Here is a 14095-nt window from a genome sequence, read left to right as displayed (position 1 = left end):
AGTCATTTTAAAAAATGAGTTAAAAGTTATTTCAGGTCCTACACATGTCCTTGAGTCTTCTGGCCACTTCTTATGTTTTTGAAATCATATTTCCCTATATTTTAAAAATGTCTTTTTCTCTCCCTTGTTGCTGTGTGAAAATCCCACATAAATAAGAGGGAAAACTGATTGACACTACAGAAGAAACAGTGAAATTGACTATACACAAAGTGCTGTCTAATGTACAGATCAAATAAATTGAAAAAACAGAGAAACATCTTTGTTTTCTCTGATCTCTTTTAGTCTTAGCAATTCAGGTGCTATTTGTAACAATAGAAAATAAAAGCATTCACACAGAAGCAAGATTTATAAGTGGGGTGTGGTTCTTTTTAAAAGGTGATTTATTTTTGTCATGGTTACAGCGAGGAGTTGGCTGTCCCTTCTGCACCTGATTTGCATGGGAGGAGAGTGCAGGAGGATTTTGGCAGCTGGGAAGACGGTTTGTCCTAGCAGATGTGGGAACACTGTAGGGAGCAAATGGGGGACATGTCCCTCAGTCCTGGCTTCTTAATGTCCTGTTGATGTCTTTGCCATTGCATGTCTCCCTCATGCATTCACACTTATTTTCTCCTCTCCATATCCCCTCCAGCTTTTTGTAGGCGGATGTCCCATATGTGGGAGGTGTTTGGATGCTGTGGAGTAGGTTGGGGGAAAATGTCACATGGATGGTGCAAATGTTGACAGCTGGCTGGGTTCAGTTGGAGGAGCAGAAGCGCTTTCCTAAGTGGATGTGGAAGGGTTGTGGCAAGCTGGAAAGTTGGGTAGTGGACACAGTTATGAGGGATGGGGATAGCAACAGGCTGCTAAGTTTTGCAAATTGTCACAAGTTGGGCTGAATCCCAGAGCTGACTTCACAGCTGACTTGTCTTTAGACCTGAAGTCTCTAGCAGTAATCAAATGACTGCAATCATCACCAATTCATATTACATAGTTTTGTTTCATTTCAATTACCATTCAAGCTGTGATGTCCCGTAGATGCATGTCTCCATGTTTCTTCCTATTCTGGAAGGTGCTTTCCTCCATACTGCTGCAAGATGGCGTTGCAGAACAGGGAAATGAGCCCTGTGCCTGAAGATGGACCGGCCTCAGAGATACTTTTATGCAGTAGATATTCTAGCAATAAAATGGGTTCCCTACAGCAATCAGCAAGTGACTGTGCCAGTCACTGAGGGAGAAAGGAGAGGAAAAGAAAGGAAAGGGAAGCAATGTAACCAAAGGATGTGCATGAGATCTGTAATCAGATTGCTTGCTAGACATTGAGGGCTGCATTTAGACCTGGTGTAAGGATGCAGCCCCTATGGAAGACCGTGGGTCAGATCCAACCCTGATATAAGACAGGGGGTAAATTGCATGTCTGCTGTAAGCTGCGAGTGTAACAGGCAGACCTAGGTAATGAAAAATGAATATGGGGGACAACCCAGACATACTGCAGAGTCCTGTTCTGGATGGATTATATCTATTGCTGACAGAGACTTGAGGTTGTTGTGTCAATGGAGTGTTGAATTGACTTGTGTAACATGCACCCATCAGTCAAATGAATGCTTGGTGTAGAGGGCTTTCTTCTGCTGTGTTGCATTTTCCTTGTGTTAGTTGACATTTCTGCCATTCCCCACCTTTTGCCCCCTTAGCTTGTAAGTCTGACTTGTTTTATTCAGCTTACACCTAATTTCTGATCCATTTACATGACCGTTTACACTGTTGCTGGGTTTGCCCCACAGAGCCCTACCGTGGACATATTCCGCACCCAGAACCACCATGAAGTAGCAGGGGAGGCACTGTTGGACAGCACTGTGGAGAACCCTTCAGGCAGTAATGAGAAAGGAGCTAGTGGAGCTGGTGACCCTGGAGATGGTTACAAGTTGCATCTCTGGTCATATCTCCTGTTCAGGACAAAGTTGGCAGATCCTCACGGCTGGCCATGAAGCTCCAGCATTATCATGCTCCTCTTAGCAGTGCTTCTCAGTACCTTGCAACATGGCCAGCGTGCAGCTGCTCTGGTCTGGCCATTCATGAGCATGTTTTGCCCAGGTTGTGTTTGCCTGGATCGTGGCAGATTGCTTATACGCTGGCACTGTTGTTTTTAAAATCCTCTTGTGGTGTTAGCCTGGGCTAGATTCAAGACCATGTCCTTGATCCTCATTCTGATAGGTATCTTTGTCCATGCACTGCTTGCCTTTAAGAGATCCTGTGTCCTTGCCTTTGCTGTGCAGAGTGCGAGATTCCTTCCCCTGAGATCTCAGTCCATCTCTCCCCATTGCTAAAAATCATTTGAAACCATTCCCCCACACACTCCAATTTTTTTTCCCTGAATGACCTAGTGGGGAGACAGCATGGCCCAGTGGCTAGGGGCACTAGCATGGGAGTCAGGAAACCTAGATTTTATTCCTGGGTCTGACATTGCCCTCTGTGTGACTTTGGGCAAGTCCCTTCCCCTCTCTGTGCCTCAGTTTCCCCTCCTGCCCTTTGTCTGTCGTGCCTGTTGAGATTGTGAGCTCTTTGGGGCTGCCTTTTCTATGTGTGTGTACAGGGCCTAGCACAGTGAGGCCTCAATCTTGCTTGGGGGCTGTAGGAGCTATACAATAATGATAACAATAATGTTCCTGTTTTTAGTGGATCAGACCTCCACACCTCTTCCCCATTACGTTTGTGTTAATTGTTTATTTGAATGAAAGTGGATTTTTATCCTATTGCTTTTGCATATATTTCAGAATGGTTTTCATTTTGCACCTGCCCTGAGCAGCTTGGCTAGAGGGGTGCGGCGATGGTGGGGGACACTTTGGTAGTACAAGTGCTGCTATTATACTCTCCTCTCCCATCCTTCCTTACTCCCCCATTCATAATGGGAGCATCGTCAGTGCCCAGAGCAACCACCTCTCTGAGCTACACCCTGCACGCAGGCTTAACCTCATGAAAGCCTCATCAATCATCCCTCCTTCATTTCTTTTGCAATTATTCTGACCTTCCTCCCCATCTTCTCCCTGCAGCAGGCCCCCTGCGGAAGGGAGGCATGTTGCCTCTGCTGTACCATTTCCTCCACTCCCTGTGGAGCGTGCAAAAGCCCCATCGGCGATGTGTGGGGCGTGGAGATCTGTCTCCTACCACCCCACAAGGATCTTGCTCAGAAGTGAAGACTGATGGATTCAGCACTAACTTTGTGCGGCCATCCCTCACTGATAAACTCCCCAGAGAGGGGATTTTAGGGCCAATAGGAGGTCCCTGTTGGGGCAGCTCCTATCCTGTCTTCCTTTTATTATTTCCTCTCTTATCTACCATCTCAGTTCCCTCCCTTTTCTGTTCCCAGTTATTTCTGTTTACCTGCTCTTTGTTCTCCCTTTCCTCCCTTCATTTCTCTCCTCCTCCCTTTCGTTTGCAGTTCTTCTTTCCCTTCCTTCCCCCTTTCTCCTTCTCTCTCCCTCTCTCTAGTTGCTGGATATTATGAGCAGTGACAGCAGCCTCTGTGAGCTGGAATCTGGGGAGATAACAACATTGCCATGAGAAACAGTCTGTGCAGCTACAATTAGCAGCCTCACTGTTATCTTTCACCTGGACAGAACTGCCTTATCACTGCAACTTCTTGGAAAATTCAGGGTCCCAGATACCGATTGCAGATACCATGACTCTGGCATTCTCCTCTGCTTTTCAAGCTGCTGGACTCTCTCCTTGGCTCCCCTCTCTATACGATTAGCTTTGCATCCCTCTTGTGCTGCTGTCAGATATAAAGCAGGCATTGAAGCTTTCCAAAAGGGGGATGGTGGAGGCAGAGGCCCTGGGTGAGCTAAGGAGAGATGCCATGTTTACCTGGTGTCAGAAACAACATGAGTGTATGAATCAAAGACTATTTAACCCCGTACATTTCTGAAGCTCAAAACCAGAATTAAAATGACATGTCAGTCCCTGTGGCTGCTTTATCTCTGGGTCTCTCTATTGGGACTTCCAGTTAGGGTCAGTTGTGCTTGTTAACTGCTGGATTGGGAAATTCCCCCTCCCAATTCATTACACAGAGGCCGCTGAAAAGCTAGCAGCTAGTAATTTGAATTCCATGAGTTTGCTTCCAAGTCTTTTCTCTTCTCCTCTGAGAGTGAGCTCTAAGAACTATTCCTCAGACCTGGGCTTATTGCCATTGCTCTCCAGGGCACGCTGTCCATGGCAAGCCCCACCTATCTCAGGAAAAGGAGACCCAGACTGACTGAGTGCATCATACTAGACGGAGTCTAATCCAGCCCCTTTTATCTTGCTCTGCATTCTCTCTCTTTTGGATGCATTTCCCCTCTGTGTTTGCTTTTTAAATACAACTCTACCCTGGGAACAAACCCTGATTCCAAACATCCCTGGACTTTGAAGAAGTTTGAATTCAGATCTAAACTCCACAGGTTGGGTCATCTCTATCCAAACCTAGTGGGGGGCCACCTTTCCACAGATGACTTCCTTTCAGCCTTTCATCCATTTCATTTCCTTCCTTCATGTACATCCATTCCTCCTCTCATACACTTGAATCTAATTATTATTTACGGCCATGGTTGCTGTCATTAGATGCCTAACTAACCAGTTTGCATCCATGTATTAGGTAGAAAGACATCTAAATTAATCCAGTGGTACCTGCACACAACTGGAAGAGTAAAACTACTCCTGCAGTTATTGGGTGCAAAAGGAGGCAGAGAATTAAAGACATGGCCCTTAAAAGGTGGATCCATTCTGTGAAAGTGGCCTTGTGGATTGCTACATAGGGCTAGTTGACACTCAATAATTGGATCGACCTAGCTTCTTTGCTCAGGGGCTGTGAAAAATTTCACACTTTGAGCACCATAGCTAGGTTGATCTATCCCCTGGTGTAGACACGGCTAGGTCAATGGAAAAATTCTGTGGACCTAGCTACTGCCTCTGGGAGAGGTGGGTAAACTACGGTGTTGGAAAAACCATTGCTATAGGAAGTGTCTACAGAACGATGCTTCAGCGGCACAGGTGCAGTGCTGTAACTGTGTCACTATAGGGTCGTAGATTCTCTCTTTCTCTGATTCCTGTTCAAATTTGCTCACTTCACAAGTAAAAAGATGTTTGAAGAGGAGTTTTATCTAGTGGATAGGATACTGGAGTCTCTTCACCTGTATTTCTCCTTCCCCTTTTTGTCCGTCTGATCTGTTTAGATGGTAAGTCCTATGGGGCAGGAACTGTCTCTTACTGTGTGTTTGTTCAGAATTTAGCACAGTTGGGGTCTTTTGGCACTACTGTAATATTACTATTGCTAGTAGTGTTTTAGCTAATTGCCAGCTTTGTAAACTCAACCTGAGACCACAGACTCATGCTGCGTTTTCCCAGCTCATGCGTCCTCAACCATAATAAAACCATAATAAAAATTGTGCTGCCTTCTATGACATCTGTGCAATTGCATTACTGTCAGTGGGTTCCACAGTTGTCACTGAGGGCATCCTTTGAGGACAGTGCAATTACACTGGTGACTCCGCAGTTGGAACTCAGTTCTTTTGCTGACATAGGAGACAGAATGGAATCCAGCAACCTCTCCCAGGACTTGTGTGTGGGTTCTGCAGGCCTGATAGTAGTAAAAACCTACTATGTTCACAGAGTGAATATAATTCACTCTGAATACATATGGGCGGTAGATCAGCTGAGCAAAAGGCTGCGATTTTTACATAGTCTCTTTCAGAGTAGAACCACACTTGTATCTTTCACTAAGGTTGGGGTGGTCAGCTCCTGGAGACAGTCCCAAACTAGCACTGCTCCTGCTGTTGGTTGCCTCACTCCAAATGATACTTTTAAGGTGTCTGCTCACTCAGTGCTTTCTGTTTCCCCCCCTAAGTAATGTTCAGCTGCAATAGCTGGTCTATAATTGCTTGCCATATCTCATGACCCCTTTTCTGAGGGATGTTGTCAGTTTCACCTTCTTTCCTGTCCTCCGGAGTTGAATCTGTCAGCAAAGGCGGCCTAAAAATACTCTCATTTCCCTTACAACTCAGGGATGCATGTTGCCTGAATGTGGGATTTGTCCAACATAGGAGTGCCCAGGCTTTTCAACACAGCCACTGCTGTTCTCTGTACTATCCCTGTGTCACCCTGCCAGGAAATCTGATCCTCTCCTTAGGCAGCTCCTCTTTGAATCTTCATTAAAGACAGAAGAAAAGATTGGTGGATCTTCAAAAGAAACCCTGTTTGATCAACTCCCAATGTTTGGATGCTTGTCTGATCTTTTCATGTGTGCACAAATTTGACTAGAAATTTCACAAGAGAGGATTTGACCAGTGGATCTTCCAGTGGATTTCCTTTTTCTGATGAATCTGAAAATACCATAAGAACAACTTTTCTAACTAACTCACTGAGATGTCCCTCTGCTTAAGTTGCATCATCATATTCTTGTTGCTATGCCCTGGTCCTTCCTGATTCCAACCCAACCTATTTTTTGTCACCTGGCTTATTTGTTACATTTGTTCTAAAACTCTGTTGGAGGCTCTTCAAAGCAGTTTAAAGTGCCTGGCGCAACTCTGGATACTGTAAAAATCAATAATAATAGTGGTCCCTCCCCCCGAGTCCCAGCCAGAATTGAGAAATTCAGAGAGGGGCATTCTTTTTGCTGCCCACACAACTTACCCAGCTCCCATCCTCAGCAGTGTGACATTTGGCATGTTTTGTTGCTTCTCTAATTACCCTTTTGCCTGCTTTACTCTAGATATCATAGAATCACAGAAATGTATGGCTGGAAGGAACCTCGAGAGGTCATCTAGTCCAGCCCCCTATGCTGAGGCAGGACTAAGTATGCCTAGACCATCCCTGACAAGTGTTTGTCTAACCTATTCTTGTAAACCTCCAGTGACAGGGATTACACAATCTCTCTTGGAAATCTATTCCAGTACTTAACTATCCATATAGTTTGAAATCTCCCTAGCTGCACCATTCTGCTCATCAGATTGTTTTCAGTTTACTAGCTCCAAACATCCCTGAATTCTGAACCCAAAGCAGGCTCCAAATTTTGAAAAGGGCTCCATCTTCAAGGCAGGGCCGGCTCCAGGGTTTTGGCCGCCCCAAGCAGCCAAAACCAAAAAAAAAAAAAAAAAAAAAAAACCCCGCGATCGCGATCTAAAAAAGCTGCGATCGCGATCTGCGGCGGCAATTCGGTGGGAGGTCCTTCACTCCCAGGCGGAGTGAGGGACCGTCCGCCGAATTCCCGCCAAATACCTGGAACTGCCGCCCCTGTCCTGAACAGCCACCCCAAGCACCTGCTTGAGAAGCTGGTGCCTGGAGCCGGCCCTGCTTCATGGGGTCCCTACCCCGCAAAAATAAAAACAGATCCAGGCATCCCTGAACTTTGGGTTACTTGAAATCTGGACCAGAATTTTGCAGCAGGCCCATGTCCATCTTCTAACCTCGTATCAAGTATTTAAAACCTGATGCTAGTGTGATCATCCCAGAACCTTAGATGGACCCTAAGCCCAACTAGAAAGCCCAATCCTGATATCCCATTACTAACAATAGACATTTTACCATGGACTTCAATGAAATCAGGATTAGGCCTTTATTTATCTTTCAGGGCTCATTACTTACTGTTACATTCCAGAATGTGCCAGCTTTTCACTGCTCCCTGTAACACTGGGAGCCAACCAGTACTCTCTCCATGAAAACATTTCCCCCTTTCTGAGAGTTTAGCGTTATTGAGCTTGCCACTCTCACCTGCCTCTGTTCCTTTGAAAGGCCTCTCTCAACAGTGCCGACCTTTCTCCAGCTGCCTTGGCGACGATCTCTAGAACGCTCCAAGAACTGCCGAGCAGCCTCGATTGCTCTGACTCGTCTTCTGTGCTAGCCAAAGTCTTTCTCATTCGCCTCTCCAGATTTGTTGTCACATACGCCTTCTTCACCCATTATATTTTTACCCTTCCTCCTGCTTTGGTTCATGCACCCCTTTTGGACCAACAAATACCGATGTTAGGACCATGGAAAAAAGATACAATACACACAATTGTTGTTCTGAAGAACGTTGTTAAATGAAGTAATTCTGAGTGTCCAGGCCAGTCATCGGCAACCCAACGTATCGATTTAATCGTTTCCCTTCACTTGTACCGGGGCACAAGCAGTGTCCAGTTCATCTGTTCAGGAGGTCAGACAAGTGTGATGGAATTGTCCCTTAGCTCTTATTCATTTATTATTTTGCAATGAGAGCCACAAATCCAACTCACAGAATGAACCGTCCCTTCCTAAACACCCAAGCCCCTATTAGCAAAAAAGGCCTGTAATTTTGGGTGCTTCATTTTTCTGCTTGCCCAATATTAGTGCCCACGGTCTGATTTCCTGAGGTGCTGAGCATCCTCCACCCCTGTTGGCTACACTAGTGGCACTTAGCAGCTCTGAAAAATCAATTGGCTAAAGTTGGGCCCGCAAATTGAGTGAACACTTCTGAAAATCTGGGCCCAAAGGGGTAGCGAAAACCCTTCCAATATAAAGCCAGGGACCCAAATTCATCACAGTCACTTTTTGCTCTGCACTGATACAACTGGGGGCTGGTGTGTGTGCAAACCTTGATTTGCATGCACACCTACCTATACAATGGCCATAAAAATGAGGGTTTGTGCGTGCGCACCAGAGATTTACATGCATGCAAGTGTCTGCAATGTGACATGCACACTTTAGAAAATCTGGGCCTGTATAATTATCCTACAGACAGTGATAGTAAACTCTTTAGAACAGGGACTCACTGTCTGCTTATCACCATGGGGCCCCGAGCTGGTAGGTCTCTAGGCCCTACCACAGCAATAAATAAATAAAACAAAATAATAATATTTTGAAGCAACCCAACGGCAGTAACTTGCTGCGCCCGCTACATTTGTCTTTCTATTGATTTTTTGTTTTCATTTCAATTTAGCAAACTGCAGAGTGTGCCTTATTCTTTTGTACTTCATCAAACGGACTATCAATTTGACACAGGACTCCTGCATGTGAGTTCCTCCAGGCCTTTCCCAGCCTCCCACTGCCTGGCAGCTTCTCCTAAAGTCTCACTCCCTGCACTTTGCTGCTGCATTTATATCCTGGGGAGACAGAGCCCTTGAAATCTGAGCAAGAATCACGAGGGAGAGGCTGCCTGACAAATGTGCTTCAGCGTGAGCAGGGCGGAGCACTTTAAATGTTCTTAGATACAAAATGAAGATTCCTTGAGGGATGGGGAATCTAATAATCTTGGTGACAGTGCTTTCATTAGCATGATACTCCTTATTCTTTCCATTGACGTCAGACAGAGTTGCACTGGGCCCAGGGCCGGCTCCGGGGTTTTGGCCGCCCCAAGCAGCCAAAAAAAAAAAAAAAAAAAAAGCCGCGATCACGATCTGCGGCGGCAATTCGGCGGGAGGTCCTTCGCTCCGAGCGGGAGCGAGGGACCGTCCGCGGAATTGCCGCCGAATAGCTGGACGTGCCGCCCCTCTCCGGAGCAGCCGCCCCAAGCACCTGCTTGCCAGGCTGGTGCCTGGAGCCGGCCCTGACTGGGCCTGTGTACACCACAAGGGGAGTTTGCTCTAACACTGTTTGATTTTTGCTGCGTAGCCCAAGCTAGACCTTGTTTCACCCATACTACGGAACCATGTTACAGCCCTGACCTTTGCAGCCTGTCTTATCACAGATATCGATAGCTACATCGCAGCAGAGCTCCTTACACTTCCCACAGCAGCAGTGCCCTATGGCACTATTTTTCCAGCTCTGGAAGAACACCAAGTTTTTTTTTTCCTAAGTTATTCTCTGTCAGAGCCATGGCCCTCTCTGCACTGAGGCCTTCAGAGCACACTTTCATAAGGCTCCCTCTGTTTTTAAAGAATTCCTAAATAAACTCCAAACCACATTTTTACAAGCAATAAAAGGTTATAATTCAAGGCAACAGCCGGCAGCTTCCTAGGAGATAGGAATTCTATCTTCCCCATAATTTCTCTTGTCTTTAAACGCCTGAGTCACAGTTTTACATTCTTGATCAAGAAATCATGAGGTTTTGATTTGGAAATGGCATTTTACGCTGGCATGGACATCTTTCACTAGAGAAAATGTACAAAAAAAATAGATGTAAGTATATTGTTAACTATTAGCATAAGAATGGGCATATTGGGTCAGACCAATGGTCCATCCTGCCCAGTATCCCGTCTTCCGACAGTGACTGGTGCCAGATGCTTCTGAGAGAATGAACGGAACAGGGCAGTTATCAAGTGATCCATCCCGTCATCCACTCCCAGTTTCTGGCAGTTGGAGGTTAAGGGACACCCAGAGCATGGGGTTGCATCCTTGATCATCTTGGCTAATAGCCATTGATAGACCTGTCCTCCATGAATTTATATAATTCTTTTTTGAATCCAGTTATTCTTTTGGCCTTCACAGCATCCTCTGGTAATGAGTTCCACAGGTTAACTGTGTGTTGTGTGAAGAAGTACTTCCTTGTCTTTGTTTTAAACCTCCTGCCTATTAATTTCATTGGGTTACCCCTGTGTTACATGAAGGGGTAAATAACACTTTCTTCTTCACTTTCTCCACACAGTTCATGATTTTATAGACCTTTAATATATCCCCCCAAGCAGGAGTGGATTAACAAATTTGCCGCCACTAGGCCGTCAAAAAATTCTGCCCCCCCCGCCAGCTCACCTCCGCTCCCCCCGCAGCAAACCGGGGAGGGAGGGGGGAGAAGGGGGTAGAAGGGAGTTGTGGCATGCTCGGGGGATGGCAGCAGTGGAGCAGGGGTGAGCTGGGGCAGGGAGTGGTTCCCTGCCCCGCCCCCCCGAGTTACTCCCCGTGCCCGCCAGCCCCAGCTCACCTCCGCTATCCCCCGAACGCGCTGCTACTCGCTTCTCCTCCCTCCCTCCCAGCGCTTTCACGCGGCAAGCCTGGGTGGGAGGGGGGAGAAGGGGAGTTGCGGCGCGCTCGGGGGATGGCAGCGGCGGTGGAGCAGAGGGGAACTGGGGTGGGCCAGGGAGTGGTTCCCGGCCCCCCGTTACTCCCCACGCCCGCGGGCCCTAGCTCACCTCTGCTCCGCCTCCTCCCAGCACGCTGCAACTCGCTTCTCCCTCCCTCCCAGCGCGGCAAGCCTGGGACGGAGGTGGAAGGAGGGAAGCGCGGTGCGCCTGGGGGAGGAGGCGGGCCGGGGATTTGGGGAAGGGGCAGAGTTGGGGAAGGGGCAAGAGCAAATTTTCCGCCCCCAGCAAATTTGCCGCCCTAGGCCTAGGCCTTGTTGGCCTAGGCAATAATATGTCGCTGCCCCCAAGTCAACTCTTTTCTAAGCTGAACAGTCCTAGTCTTTTTAATCCCTCCTCATATGGAAGCTGTTCCATACCCCTCATCATTTTTGTTGACCTTCTCTATACTTTTTCCAATTCTAATATATCTTTTTTGAGAAGGGGCAACCAGAAGAGCATGCAGTATTCAAGGTTAATAATAATTATTATTAATTGTATTGTGGTAGCACCAAGGGACCAGGACCCCATTCAGCTCCTTGCTATACAAGCACAGAACAACAAAATGTTGTAAATACGTTGATAGACCCAGCTGGACTCTCATTTTTTCCTGGAAGGGATGCTCCCAAGCTACAATATGTGTTTTTCCCTTCTAACTGCAATATGAAAAGAGAGGGCACAAGCTGAGTCCAGTCCCTCAGAAGATGAGAAGATTCTAATGGAAACTACAACGGAACAATTTGCTGGGAAAATTGGCTATGTGTTTGAACTCAAAACAAATTTCAGTTCAACTATATTTGCTTTCTGCAAATATTCGAGCACTCGAGCTTTTCTAGCATGAAAACTCCCAAACCATGACTTTTTTTTAGTTGCAATGTTCACCAATGCAAATGTTGGTTAGGCAGCATGATCCCTGGAAATGGACAGGGTACTGGGCTAGGAGTCAGAAGAGCTGGGTTCCATGACTGGCTCTGCCACTGATCTGCTGTGGCACCGTGTATAAGTCACTTCATCTCGGTTTCCTATTTACCCGTCTTGTCTATTTAGACTGTAAATTCATTGGGGGAAGGCCTGTTTCTTGCTATGTGTTTGTACAGCACCTAGCACAATGAGACACTGATCTTATTTGGACCTCTAGGTGGTATTGTAATATAAATAAAAATAGTACAAATTATAATATGTGCTGAACACCACAGAGTGGGTTGAAAATTTGCCAGTCAAATATAGAACTCATCATTTGCACTGTGTTGTTTGGTTCCATAAGTCCTCCAATCAGGAAAAAGGAACAATATCATGTGACTTGTGTAATGTCTATTTAGAGTGGCATACATTCTGGTTGTATATTCAATTGCAAACTGCAGGTTACTTGCAGAACTATTTGCTGAAGACATTCACAAATTAATACGTAAGCAAGAAGTTATGATCTGCCTAGGCAGTTTATTAACTGGAAAAATAAGATGAAATTCCTGGAATAAATTATTTGTTTTGACTGACACACATGATGCTATAGTGGCTGCAATCCTGCCTCATTAGAAAGTCAGGCTGCAAGGAGTTCACACAGGAATGGTCCATACCTCCCAGCAAGCCATCACAGACTCTCTTCAATACAAGGGAGTAGGAAGTGGGTGTGTTGTGGTGTAGCTAGTGAGGTGCATACAGAGCAAATCTATAAGGGCTACAACCAATGTAGGAGGCAAGAAGGTGGCTAAATCTACTGCTCCCTCTCCCTCATTCATAGTAGTAGGTGACCATAGGCCAGTTACATGGTGAGGTTGCTCTGAAGTTCATTTTAGATCTGGATCCCTTTCTCTCTATGCCTCTGTACATTTTATGTCAGCACAACCCCCCGTTACTCAGACTTTGCTGGGTTTTATAAGACTGGACCCCTCAGGAAATGCCAGGATCACATCACCCATCACTGACATGTAGCCACGCCGGGAGTGGAATGCGATTCCACAGCACTATGCTTCAGGACATGGAAAATAACTGTACTAGCTGAAATTTTAGGGAGAATAGTAGTTGGCAGAATGTAATTACCTGAGCTGGATTTTGGCCATGACTCTGACCCAACTCTTGCAATGAATGCAGTGAGATCTTTAATGATCATGAGTGGTCAGAATCTCGGTTTTACATCTTATCTGTAAGCCTCCTGGTGCAAACCGTAGCTTGGCATAGGGCCATTTCCTGCTAAACGCTGTCACTGCACTGCTGGCAAGATGCACTTTCCCTTTGCACAGTGGTTAAAGATAATCGGTGGCAGGATTATGCACAGGCTGTTGCTAGGTGGCAATGCACCTTAAACAAAGAAATATTACAGGTCATGGATTCCTGCAAATCACATTTAAGCTTGTGAAGTCCATCTTATCCAAAGGCTTAAATTGGATTAGTTATTTTTAAACCTCGCAGAAGGAGCATTAAAAATGTGCTTTTAATGCAAGCAGTCATAAACAATTCCTGCCTTAGGGCCTGGGTTTGCTCTTTCGTAATTCTTCCCCTTCCCCACCCCCTGCCCCATAAATAATCCCAGCTGAAGAAGGAAAAAAAAATAGTTTCCAGGCCTGGTCTCCAGTTCAGGTCACCAGCCTGGCTTTTTCCACATCTCCACTATAGAGACCATTCAAACTGGGGTTTGCTTGCTTGCTTTAAATCCCGGGATTTACCTGCTCTGCTTTGCTCAGGGACCAACAGAGTTCTAAGATTTTATTTACAGCTGCACATTCAGACTGTTGCTGAAATGACTGTAATAGAGCAACTCACGTTGGGATTGCATCTGAATACAAATCCTCAGCAATTGTCACATCTTTAAGCAATGCGTCCCATATTTAAGATACATGGGTTAATTTAGCAGTCATCAAAATGAAGAACTAAGACTGGAGACAATGCAGGCAGCTTCCCTACACCCTGCTACCCAGCTCTGCAGCACCAGTCTTGGGTTCCTCTATACGTCTCTGGCAACATAACTAAATGCTAATCTGCATCCATCCTGCAGGTCCATTGAGCTTCATCCATCAGTTAAGTCTGTTGAGCAAAAAGTGCCAGTGATGTCAATTTGTGGAATGGTTTTGTGATCTGAGTTACTGAGGGCTAGGATAAAACTCAACAAGCCTCATGTGCCCATTTGATTGCAGCTAATATTTGACCCC

Source organism: Malaclemys terrapin, chromosome 8 (genome assembly GCF_027887155.1).
Source record: "Malaclemys terrapin pileata isolate rMalTer1 chromosome 8, rMalTer1.hap1, whole genome shotgun sequence".
NCBI lineage: Eukaryota > Metazoa > Chordata > Testudines > Emydidae > Malaclemys > Malaclemys terrapin.
This window is presented reverse-complemented; position numbering follows the sequence as displayed.